General features: G+C 42.2%; 1 protein-coding gene across 1 annotated transcript in view; it reads left to right on the top strand.

The window, feature by feature from the left end:
- The first annotated feature begins 12,963 nt into the window (after positions 1–12,963).
- The window catches only part of GRM3 (glutamate metabotropic receptor 3), a 226,018-nt gene continuing 225,578 nt past the window's right edge, over positions 12,964–13,403 (top strand). The window contains exon 1 of the mRNA XM_030307867.1: positions 12,964–13,194. The gene's annotated coding sequence lies outside the window, so the exon portion shown is untranslated. The remainder of the gene's footprint in view (positions 13,195–13,403) is intronic.

Genomic DNA, 13,403 nt, shown 5'->3' on the forward strand with positions numbered 1-13,403 from the left:
ACTCATGCCTGGTAAGCTGAAGCCCAAAGCCACCCTCTCGGATCATTTAGGGCCTTGCTTTTGAAAGATGCCTCTGTCTCTACAATTCTCTTTCTTCACTTCTTCTCCTTAACTATTGTCAATGTATCTGGTCAATTGTACAAAGGTCAGGTTGTTGCAGATTTCATATACAATGATCTCCTTCCCCCCTACCCATGGAAGTTCAGAACCAACTGAGAACTGATCAAAAAGTCAGAAGGACGGAGATGCTGCCTTTATTACTGAGGAAACTGTTGGGATAACAACTTGCCGGTGTAGCCATAATATGTTCCTAATACTCCACCCCACAGTGAGGCCATCCACCCTATGTTAGGGAGAAAAACAAAATACTATAGTTCATCTAATAAAAACACCGGGCTTGTAAAGTATGCCACTATTTTATACACCACTGACAAATGAACCCTATCATTTAGACTGGGACCTATCATTAATTGTAAGATATATATATATATATATATATATACATATATATATATACGTTTGTTTATTTTTGAGACAGAGAGAGACACAGCATGAGCGGGGGAGGGCAGAGAGAGATGGAAACACAGAATCCAAAGCAGGCTCCAGGCTCTGAGCTGTCAGCACAGAGCCAGATGCAGGGGTCAAACTCAGGAACCGCGAGATCATGACCTGAGCCGAAGTCGGATGCTCGACCGACTGAGCCACCCAGTCGCCCCTCTACCAAACATTTAAAGCATGGTTAATACCTATTCTTCTCAAACTGTTCTAAAAAATAGAAATAGAAGGGTAACTTCCAAACTCATTCTATGAAGCCAGCATTACCTTGAGTCCCAAACTGGACAAAGACCCCACTAAAAAGAATCACAGGCCAATATCCCTGATGAACATGAATGTATTAGCAAATCAAAATCAACAGTACATTAGATAAAGGCCGCGTCTCATGGAGTCAAACAGACCTGAGCTTTCATTTTGACCCCACTACTTACTAAGTGGCAAGCTATTTGACTCCCTTCACTTTCTTCAACTATACAAAGTATAATAATTCCTTCCTCTCGGGGCCGCATGAATTAGCAGGCAATGTATATATACCACTAGCATAGAGCCTGATCCACAGAAGATAGTCCAAAAATAGAAATTCTTATTTTGTACTATGGGACAATACACAATACAGATACCGTTCTCACACAGGACGAAGGCTGCTTTCCCAGTGTAGGAGTTCTTAGTACGGTTCAATAGTTAGGTTAAGTTCGCTGCCTTCTAGTCACAGGATAGAATTGTATCTCCAGCCCCCTTGTGGTTGCTGGGATTTGTTCTGCCCAGTGAGCTGTAAGTAGAATTTATACACGTCTGTCCCTAGACAGAGCATTTAAGTGTCGTTGTGAGACCCTCTAGATCTTTCTTTTTCTTTCCCCAAACTGGCAATGCTCCACATAGTAGTCACTCCATCAGCATGGGCCCCAAAGTAAACATGACATAAAACAGAACTCCTAGTCAACCCTAAAACAACATATAGCATGAGTGTTGGCTTCAACCCATGAGATCTGGGATTATTATTACTATTGCATAATTGAGTCAATCCTGACAAGTACCCCTAGTTCGTCTCATCTCTAAGAATCACATGTTTTTATAATTACATTATCACAAAATCGACTTTTATGTGTCCTATATCATCTTTTTATGGTTATAATGAAGCGGGTAGTTGGCGAGACTGCTGAAGTTCATTCATTCAACAAATGGGTTCCAGGCACTGGACTGGGATCCAGTCGAAGAACACTGAACAAGGAGACATGGCAGTTTCCTCATAGTTTACTATGAAGTTGATTGGATCATGCAGGCAGGAGATCATGGATATTAACCAAAGAATGTTCCTAAGATTTTGGCTTCATTATTTAATTTTAGATCAGACAGCAATCTATTACCACCATACTCCCAGTCGTTATATTCACAGTGGGTTTACAGTCCCATTGATTTCCAAGGCGTCCAAAACTCTCGGTAATAGTATCACTCCTTAAAAATGAAATTAACTGGGAGAGGTAATCATTACCTTGTTAAGTCTTTAGTAGGGATGAGTTCATTTCATTATTTATATTACAAAACTACTGGAGATTATAGTCCTGTGGAAAAATTAAACTCATATCAGAATTGTGAGGGGGAATAAAGGTAAGGCTATAAGAAATAACCTCAATATAGAGTACCATCCAGTCAATATGGAGTAATGAAAGGCAGGGCAGGGTATTGGAATACATACTGGATTAAAAATCAATTCACTTGATTGAATTTCTGGCTTTATTTTTCATGGGCTGTATGACCTAGAACAAGTCACTTGACTTTTCTTAGCCTTAGAAGCCTCATCCAGAAAATGTGGACAATAGGATTTTTTTTTAGCTCCAAAGGTTGTGGTAAAAACTAGAAGTGAAAGCATTTTGAACCCCTGGAAGTGTTTTATTCAAAGGAAAAATGTTCATAAAGTAATATGGAGAGACCTGAGGAAGTCTTCATGGACCTCACAGATTTACCACAGCTGTTTCTGCAGGAGGGAATGTACTGGGGGAGGTCAGCAGCTCTTATCCTGTAATAATGTGACAAGACTATGGAATGTTGTACTTCACTCGAATGCTTCACCTTCTCTGTAAACTAGCAGGGATACAAGCTGCTCCCAGAATAAAGTCGCTCTTACTCACCTACATTCCAGTATCCTCCTTCAGGGGAAGAAAAAGGAATTGAGTTACAGCTGACAACAAAATTCTGAATAGTTTTAGGTATTCCTTAAGAGAATGACAACGAACACACGACATTGTGGTTTTGGGCAGAAAAAATTTGAAAAGCGCTGGCTTAGCTGACTTCACAGTGAGCCTCCCTTCCTTTTTATTTTTTAAGATTTATTTAAAATTTATTTGTTTATTTTGAGAGAGAGAGAGAGAGAGAAGGAGACAACAAGGGGGGGGGCGGAGCGAGAGAGGAAGAGACAGAATCCCAAGCCAGCTCAGCTTGGCAAGCCCCATGTGGGGCTAGAACTCAGGACCCCATGAGGTCATGACCTGAGCCGAAATAGTCAGGTGCTTAACCAACTGAGCCACACAGGTGTCCTGAGCCTTCCATTGTTCTAATTAAGCAATTTTCTAATCTATACATGTTCCTCAAATATCAGTTTAGGAAACCACGCCCTTGGACTGGGTACCCAAAAGCCACTGTATTCCTGGAGGAGTGAACTAAGGAATCAAACACTTCACTTGCACAGAAAAAAGGATCCGCACTTTCTTCTCTGCAAACCTTAGGTAGAGAAAAACCACCCCCCATCATATTCTAACCATTCCAATGAATAAGAGCACACTTATTCTACAACTTTTAGAATCAAAAATCACGCTTTAGGAAAAATAGTGAATCATCAAAGTAAAGATTGGTGAGTACCGCATAATTTTAAACACTTCCCTGAGAGCTTTAATCCAACACTTCTTTTCAGTCTGAGATATTCTAATTCGAGCCGAGTGGAATTTTTTCAATTTGCATATGCTACTACTGATTTGACACTACATCTAATTGAATTATCATGCCCTCCATGACTGAACCTCCACTATCCCATTAAACCAGAGAAGAGAGACAACTGCCTAGTTAAGGTTTTGACTCAATTGCTAAGATAATTCAAGTAAAACATGTTTTCTCTGAGAGAAAAAAAAAACTTTACTGAAATCCTGAATTTATTTATTAAATTCTGCCCTAGAAATGACGGCAAATCTCAACATTTCACATTTACATTTGTGTGGTATTTCCACCAAGAATCTTTCCTCTCTTGAGGCAGGGGCGTGGCTCTATCATTTAAGCACCCACCTCTTGATTTTGGCTTGGGTCATGATCTCAGAGTCCTGAGAGCTTAGGATTTTCTCTTTCCCTCTCTCTCTCCCCCATGCATGTGCATGTCCCTCCCCCATGCACACACAGTCTATTAAGTAAACAGATACATACATGCATACATACATACATACATAGAAAAAAAAGAATCTTTCCTCTCTTAAGTTGTCCTCACACCAGATCAGTCTAGCAAAAACATGTTTTTCTTGGTGAAGGGACCTTCATTTTCCTTATAAAGAAGGATTCCTTACAGATATCTTGCCTTTTATACTAAAAAGTGGATCCATTTATGAACCTGGAGAACTTATTAAATATCGTTAAAATATATGAAAGAAAAAAGGAAATGTTATTGGGGATCAAAGTTTTTTGTTTGCTTGATTTTGTTTGTAATGAAAAAAAAAAATTTACCAAGTAGCAGGAAAAATAAATTTAAAAAGCAGAATATTGTGAATTAGACTAACCTGAGATACAATACTGAGAACTTATGACATCTCCCACTGTCTTAAGGGATACGGTGGGAATATCCCTAAAAATAAAGCTCCATACTGATTGAAGGCATTTTTCTGGTTATATGCTCCCCAATACCAAGAGCTATATTGAACTAATCTATCTTGCACACCCAGCATACAGCACACTGTCTGGCACAGAATAGGCCCTCAATAAATATTTATTAGGAAATGAATCCCCAGACCAGAACCACCAGAGGTATCTCATTGTGCAATATTTAACTTCAGGAGTTAACACTTACATTTTTTATGTATTTAAAACATGTTTAATATTCAGTGAACATTCTTCTAAATAGCTCTAATGGCAAAATGCATTTGGAAATTGTACATATACCCATCACAGGTAGTCTGCACGGTGATTTAGGATTTCTTCAAAAAGACACACACTTTTAGCCCCTAAGAATCTTAAATGATGTACATTGCTTTCAGATGAAGAATGTGCCAGGTGTTAATGTAATTGAGAACAGGTATCATAGTTAGTTGACCTTGGCCTAAAAATTCATTTGGCCACAGCTTATATAAGACCAAGGATTGAATGCCTCAATAGCTAACTACAAACATTTTCCCTTCCATAGAAGATCCACTCCTGCCACCACACTTTTGAGTCAGAAACTTAATGAGAGTTTAAGAAAACTCTCCAGTCTAGAAAAAGTTTAAGAAGGAAACACCAAGATTACTCCCTGAGCCACATACTGTTGGCTGACTGACCCAACTGTCAATCCCATTTACCCTCTTTCTTGATGCTTACATGAAAGAGGCTGGAAAAGCTAATGACACACTTTTCCAACATAATTTGTAGCTGGAGACGGTCAAACGAACAGGTCTGGCCAGTTAGATCTAAATGATATCATGGTACGTAGTCAGGAGGATTGTGCATTCTTGATACACGGGGCACACATATCTTACACTGCTGCTTATCCCTGTGTCCTGAGTGAATGATGTGATAGCTGGAGCAGGAGCAACAATATTGCAACATGAAGGAAAAGACAAAAATGCTTACTCTTGATATGTGTACATAAACAAACTGGAAAACCACTGTTTATTTAAGCCATAGTTAGTTGGACTATGTGTCATTTGCCACCAAAAAGCATTTCTAACTATATGCTCCTTCTCACACATGAATGTTTCAAAGTTTACTCTTGGAGTGGAGTACTAATGGAATAGCAGCCTCTTGACTTGTTTATTATCCGAACGTCATTTGAGCTCAGGGTTTTTATCATAACAACATATAGTGACCTCTTCCACTAGGTCATTCTTCCTAAAGGGACTCTCTTAAATATGCCATCATAATGTATTTTTAATGATTTGTTGACATTTCTGCTCGCCATTATCAGAAGAGAAATTTCAGGGCCCCATCTTATCTCCTTGGTATCCTGGGTGTTTGGCATAATGTTTGGCATGTGAGAGTTTCCAATGAATGTTACTTGAATAGATCCAAGCATCCATGCATACATTCATATACAACTGATTGGGCCTTGCTCGGATCTAAATGGCTGACTTCAGATTGACTCCATCAGAATGCCGGCACTTCAAGGGGTGAAAACTTGATGTGAAATCTCAGGAAGAAAATAAGCAACCTAAGATTGAAATAAATAACATCAACAGATGTTATCTTTAAAATATATAAATAGGAGTGCCTGGGTGGCTCAGTTGGTTAAATGCCCAACTCTTGATTTCAGGTCAGTTCATGATCTCACGGTTGGTGCGGTGGAACCCCGTGTTGGGCTCTGTGTCAACAGTGTGGAGCCTGCTTGGGATTTTCTTCTCCCTCTCCCTCTCGCCCTCTCCTGTTTGTGCTCTCTCTCTCTCTCCCTCCCTCTCTCTCTCAAAATAAACAAATAAACTTAAAAAAATAATAAAATAAAATACAGAATATTAATCTTTGCAAAATCTCAGAAAAAAATTTCGTAGGTGGAAACGCAAACCAGAGACATGATTTCCCTTCTTCTGAACTCATTTACTGTTTGTGCATACATCATTCATTTCTCCCTTTTCTTTTTTTAATTTTTTTAATGTTTATTTATTTATTTTGAGAGAGTGAGAGAAAGAGAGCAAGCAGAGGAGGGGCAGAGAGAGAGAGGGAGAGAGAGAGAATCTGCAGCAGCCTCCAGGCTGTCAGCACAGAGCCCAACTTGGGGCTCAACCCCAAGAACCTTGAGATCATGACCTGAGTTGAAACCCAAAGTCAGGCGCTTAATAGACTGAGCCACCCAGGTGCCCCTGCATCATTTATTTCAACTGGGGTCACAAATCTAGTGTAACAGCTCTGATTCGACCACAGATTATCTCCAAGCAGGGGCAGTGCCAAAAGCCTTTAACTCCCCTTTTAATGCTTATAGCCTTCATCAGGTCCTATTACCCCACTCCCCCCACAAAATACTTTTAAAAGACCTATAACTAAAACAGTTTGCTTATATGAAAATACTGAATTGAGACAAAACCCTGAGGAATATCCGCCACTCATTTAATCTTCCATTCATCAGATGCCTAGGTTGCTCAGCAACATGTCAGGCAGTTTTAGGCCCTTGAGACAGGTAAGTAACAGCACAAATGCCCATTCCCCTCAAAGAGTAGGTGAACCAGAGTAACAAGTAATGAACTAGATTAATTACTTAAAACTCCTCCTATATAGAAACTGGGGAACACATGCTATATGCAGAACTCAGTTTACCCAACTATAAAAATGTAAGTCCACATGATCTTTTAATCTTTAAAGGTTAATTTATTCCCTCAAAAAATGTCTATTGACCAATTTTTTCCTTCCAGTCCACACACCTATGCACACACACATTGCTTCCATAAGTACTGTGATACAATGATAAATGTAACATCCATAGTGCCTGCCCTCATGAAACTTCCAGCTTAATGAGAAACACAAATACTTGAATTTCTTGTGATGAGTATTTCCAAAGAATCTACCAACTTCATTAATATTTATTTAATGATTGAAAGTCTTAAAATCTTTTTAAAAAGATACTTGTGGGCGACAGGTATTTTAATATTTGAACATTGAGGTTTAGAACCAACCTTAATCAGGGGCACCTGAGTGGCTCAGTCGGTTAAGCATCCAAGGTAGGCTCGGGCCATGCTCTCATGGTTTGTGAGTTTGAGCCCTGCATGGGGCTCTGTGCTGAAGGCTCAGAGCCTGGAGCCTGATTCAGATTCTGTGTCTCTCTTCTCTGCCCCTCCTCTACTCACACTCTGTCTCTTCTCTCTCTCTCTCTCTCTTAATAAAAAAAAACATTAAAAATTTTAGAACCAACCTTAATCAGCCGTTAATTGTACAATATGCATGACAATACCATAGTAAATATTCAAGGGCTATCATTTTTTCTTTGTGAGAATTGGGGGAAATATGCAAAAGAATCCAAGGTACTGATCAGAACATTTATATACTGAACAAGTGAGGCTCATAAAACACCACAAAGACAACTGTGGTTTTTTCCTCCTCACTGCTCCTGCATGTTGCCTATGGGGCTTTTTCTTCTCTCCCCTTGGACATTGTTCAAGGCTGGTACCTTGACTTTCAGATTGTTCGCAGATAAAAATTCCTCCCTCCACGTTAGTACAAAAGAAAACAAAACAGACTCGTGTGGAATTGGGTTCAAGGCAGAGTAATAATCAAAATTCCAAAGTCATCTGAGTTAAAGCTTTTCCCTTCCCCCATCTGGGGAAGGCAGCAGGGGGCAGTCAGCGATGGAATCTTGAAGGGCTCTTCTCCCCAGTCAGCCAACTTCTCATCCTCATCTTCCCTGCAAGCAGGAGATGGAGTTTCCCATCCCTCTGAGTTCAAAAGGTCTGAGACAGAAGGTATGAGGGGACGAGAAAAGTCCCATTTGACCAGTACAGATTTAGCATTGCTTTTTTGTGCTTTGCAGGTATACAAAGTGGACTTCTCTAAGCCCGATTTCGTCAGTTATTTGAAGACCCTCGGGCTCTGGGAAATCTCTCATTGCACAATCTGACCTGATTCTGGTGAGGCTTTCATGACTGGACACGTACACCCTACTGGAGGCCCCTCACCTTCCAACCTCTCCAATGTCCTCCCACACCCAGACTGGTGAATTACAAAAAGCCCCTACCCCTGCGGGGTCCATGCAGCCTTGCACCCAAGCACTGGTGAGTACCTGAGTACCGGATGGCTGTGGCAGCACGCCTCCCGCACAGTTGCCTTACCGCAGCCCCGTGTCCCCCACAGACCATCTAGTGAGGATTCCAAGTTTGTCCTCCAAGCCTTTCCGCTGAGGACCTAAGAAAACACATCCACTACTCTGTGTTCACCGTCCCCCCATACAACACATAGAAAACCAGCCCCTTATACTTGTCATAGATGGGAATGCAACTCCCCACCAAGTTTAGCCTTCTTTTCTTTGGGCCTCTGGGAGACAGATCTACACACAGCCTTTTGCAATTTGTTTTTTCTGCTGTGAAATGCAAGGCAGGCTCCTACATCACCCTCGTTCCAGGGGACGCAGCAGTGGCTTCCCCAGAAGCACCCTGCAGGAGGGTTGAAGTGAGGGAAAGCACATACCCCCAACCCTCTTACCTGCCTATTTAGAGCATGCCAAAGTCTCTCTAAACTCCAACTTCCTACCTCTCTCAGCTTCTTGGACTTCAACTCTTTCATGATACGTGTGGTTGAAAGATACAGGTGTTCTGGCAAGTCTTGCTTAGGAATATGGAGAAGTCGACACCTCTTGCCTTGTACCTTCAATCAAAATTAAGACTAGGATATTTTCTTTTTTTTTTTAATGTGTATTTGTTTTGAGAGAGAGAGACAAAGGGGGAGAGTGGGGGAGGGGCACAGAGAGATGAAGAGACAGAATTCCAAGCAGGTCCACAAAGCTTGAGGTGGGGCTCAGTATCACAATCCAAGAGATCATGACCTGAGCCGAAATCAACAGTTGGAAGCTTAACCGATGAAGGAGCCACCCAGGCGCCTCTTAAAATATTTTCATTTTTATACTGTGCAACAGTAATTAGAATCAGAATTTCCCGATGGTCCAAGGGGAAACATATTTTAAAAGAAGTGAAAAAACGAGGCTTATGTTTAAGCAAATTAAATATAAATTTTACTTTTTTTACATGTATATTATGTATTTACAGAGACATGTATTGGACTCCTGGAATTGATTGGTCCTCTCCTGGAAAAAGTTATACAGAGGAATTAAACAGTCACGTGGCTGACAAAGCAAGGGAAGGCTGAAACAAGAGTTTTCAGCCAGATGAATAGAGGGTACGGGTAGCCACATAATTTTAATGCCCAAACCTGACACTTTTGAAAAATAAGCTCTGTAAATGCAACCCAGACAAGGGACGTAAACCAGAACTGTCCCAAACTGAACACCTAATGACTCTACATATGATCAAAATAACTGCACTCTGACTGACTGATAGTGAGAAACAGGCAATGAAATTGATTTCTAGATTGAGCCAATGGAGATTAGCTCCAAAGGGAATTCTAATGAGAGTGAACTCTGGATCCGAATGGAAACATGGAAGACATTTTATTTGTAATTAATGATGACAGCACATCAACTTTCAATGTGATTTCTGAATGAAATGGTATACTGTACAGGCCATATTAAAAAGGCATTATAACAGCAGCCAGGGCATTAACTATAAAGGGTTCTAAGAAGAAATATCATGATTAATCATTCAAATAAATATAGATGGATTAGCAAAAATTAATCAAACTAATATGAAATATGAAGGAGAAAGAGTGATCTAGATGTCTAAACGTGTACTTGTCTTGAAGAGGTATACCAGAGGTACTTAAAAGAGGGGACTAGAATTGTTTAGAAACTGGAGCCCAGACAGAATACTTGAGGGAGGGTGGGGCGAAAGGGAAAGGTCATTTCCTAATTTACATGCCTTTTAACCAGAGGTTGTTATTTAGCCCTATCCCTTGAGGCTTTTAAAAGGAACTTGAAAACATGCACGAGCACCCAAACAGACACACAACACACACACACACACACACACACACACACACACACACACCTCAACAACTAAACATTAAGAGTTAAAGCTATGTTCTCAGTCAATGACAAATTTAAATTAAATTAAAAAGAAAGAATCAAGGCACAATACTAATTGCTGTGAATTAAATATTACCTATGGCTCAACAATTAAAATACCACTGGTTAATGAGAAACTGGAAACTAATAGTCATAGCTAATACTAGCATACTACCTACATGGTACTAATTAATCCTCAAAATAGCTTCGAGATGAACAATTACTATTCCCATTTTAGATGATTAAACCGAGCTAAAGCAAGGTTGAAAACCTTGCCCAAGGTCACACAGCTAGCTAGGAAGGGATGGTAATTAGGATTCAAATTCAGGTAATATGCTTTCACCAGGCTGAAAAGTCTTTATGTTCATCATTTCTGTGTGTGTTTGGCAGGGGGAAGAGAGAAAAGTGTCCCATAAGGCCAGATCCGATAACAGATTAATAATTTGCTTCAGCATTGCAGTCTCTGCACGTCACCAACACTAGTATGTTAAGTAGCCTAGGTGAGGCTATGGCCTAGTAGTTCAGCTTATACATCAGTGCTTTCTTTTGTGCAAACACAGCTACTTTTATTTTTAATGAATGAAAACATCAGATCCCTTCTTTTGCTCCCAATCTCAGCTGATTCTGAAAGTCTTCGCAAGGCAAAAAAAAAAAAAAAAAAAAGGTATCTTGTGGAATATTCTGGAAGGAACCAAAAGCTGCCAACATGGCTTCATGCATATCTGAAGCATTGCAGTGTATATAGATCTTTATCCTCTCCATTGTCCTGTCACTGTTCCTTAATGTACACTTGCCTATTGAATAGACATTGTGAAAAATCTCTCGTACAAAAGTCTATGGGTTTGTGGTACATGTTAGGTAATAGCAATGAAATGCAAAGAAAGAATTATTTTGCTATTATTTGGTATTGCTGTTGCATTCCAGAGAGAATGATTTTGGAAAAGGAACTTTTAGCATTTTTAGAGCTTCACTGCTTAATAACATATTAATTTTTAATATGTTCAAGTTTCTAGTTTTAGTGGTGTTCACAATGGAATATACAAGCACATGTGTCTTTTAAATATTGTTGGCTCTCTAGAAGAATCAGTACTAAAATTATATCTGTAGTTTAAATGCCCTGACTAGGTTACAAAGGAAGGCAGTTGTTAAACAACTTAACATTAAATATTAAAGAATAAATGTAACATTGAAGCATTAAGTTTAATTGCCTTCGGCTACATATAACTCAGTCCTTGTTAACACAAAGTTAGTGTTATCAGGGGCGGGGGAAGATTAATGAGAGTGAAGTTTCCATTCTGAAATTAAACACAATGTGTTTCTAAACATAGAAAGATGCCTGGAATTTTACCTTTAGGATTGTATCTGTAGCTCGGAGCCTATTATAGCTATTTCCGTGTGCCTTTTTCTCTTTTGTGCCTACGTCACCGATTTAAGGTTTTTATTTATTTATTTAATTTCAAGAAGAAAGAAGAGGTTCTGTAGAAAGCCGTGCCTCTGTGTGCCAACCCCAAGTAGGGCTAGAGAAGGACTAATGTGGGAGTAGGGGTGGGGTGGGGGTCGCTGCAAGGGGGGGGCTGTGTGGCAGCACTGGAGAATACGAAGGAAGAAAGATAATTCAGCACTCCCCTCAAATCTTATTCCACCCAAGAAATTTAGGAGAATGCGAAAAAGCAGCCCAGCATTCTTGAAGGGGCGTGGCTTCCCTCCAGGGGCCGTCCAATCGAATTCCTTCAGAGGGAGCTATCCCGAGAAGATTGATGGGGGTTGCTAGGAAACAGGAGCGTCTCCCTCCCGCCTGACCCAGAGATTGTTCTGCACAAGCCCTCTCCAGGGCTCGCAATGTGCAGTTGAGCGGTGCGTGGGGCAGAGCGGCGCACCGGGCTCTCAGGCTCACTCGCTCCCTCTCAGCTCTCACTCTCCCTTTCTCCTCCAGCCTGCGGTCAACCCGCGACACGGGGACCACTGGAGAGTTCTTTCGGGGCCGTTAGTCCCCGCTCTCCCGCAGGCAGGAGATCGAGCAGAGCTTCAAAGTTGGAGCCGCAGATCTTCCTGCCGCCCCACGCCCCTTCACCCCACCCCTTCGAAATTCACCAACCTTTGCCTGCCCTGCCTAAGGATCTCCAACAGAGTGAGGCGCAGCGGCTAGCCAAACCGCCCTGGCTTTCGTACCATAATCCTCTCGTCTAGGTACCCTGGCTCACTGAAGACTCTGCAGATACACCCCTATTAAGGGAGGGGAGTGGGGGAGGGGAGAGGGAAAAGGAGAACGAGAGAGGGAGGAAAGGAGAAAGAGAATGAGAAGGATGCCAGAAGGTCCGTGCCTCTGCCGAGAGTCCCAATTAGCTGCGACGGTTTGAGCCTGGCCAAGGTGAAGGAAAGTTGCTTTCCGCGCCTGGGAAGTGGGTTTGCCTGTGCAGCCGAGAGAGGGACTCGGCTGCGAAGCGCTCCCCTCCCCTGCGTAGAAGACCACTAGGTCTCCCCTTTTCCCAACCCCCCCCTCCCTTCCCCTCCCACTCTCCCTTTTCCCACTCCCCACTGACTCGGAGGCCTGGATGCTCGGCCACCGGGCAGTGGTCCAGCGCGCAGCCGGGAGGGGGCGGGGGCAGGGGGCACTGTGACAGGAAGCGGCGCGCACAAGTTGGCCATTTCGAGGGCAAAATAAGTTCTTCCTCGGATTTGGAAAGGACAAAGCCAGCGAGCGAGCTACCTCTTTTGTGTCGGATGAGGAGGACCAACCATGAGCCAGAGCCCGGGTGCAAGCTCAGTCGCCGCCGCTGCCACCGCGGTCAGCTCCAGTCCCCGCCAGGAGTTGTCGGTGAGAGGTAAGGGGCCCAGAGGAGGACGTGTCCCTCTGGAGGGCGCCCAGCGAGGGCGCGGAGGCTCGGGCACCGCGTGGGGCAGGCTTAGCCGGGAAAGTTGAGGCAGAGCACAGACCAGTCCCTACAGTTCTGCCGGGGGTGGGGCGGGAGGGGGCAGAGGCGATGTGGGTGTGCGCGAGTGAGAGTTTGTGTGTGTGTGTGGTGTGTGTGTG

Source organism: Lynx canadensis, chromosome A2 (genome assembly GCF_007474595.2).
Source record: "Lynx canadensis isolate LIC74 chromosome A2, mLynCan4.pri.v2, whole genome shotgun sequence".
Taxonomy (NCBI): domain Eukaryota; kingdom Metazoa; phylum Chordata; class Mammalia; order Carnivora; family Felidae; genus Lynx; species Lynx canadensis.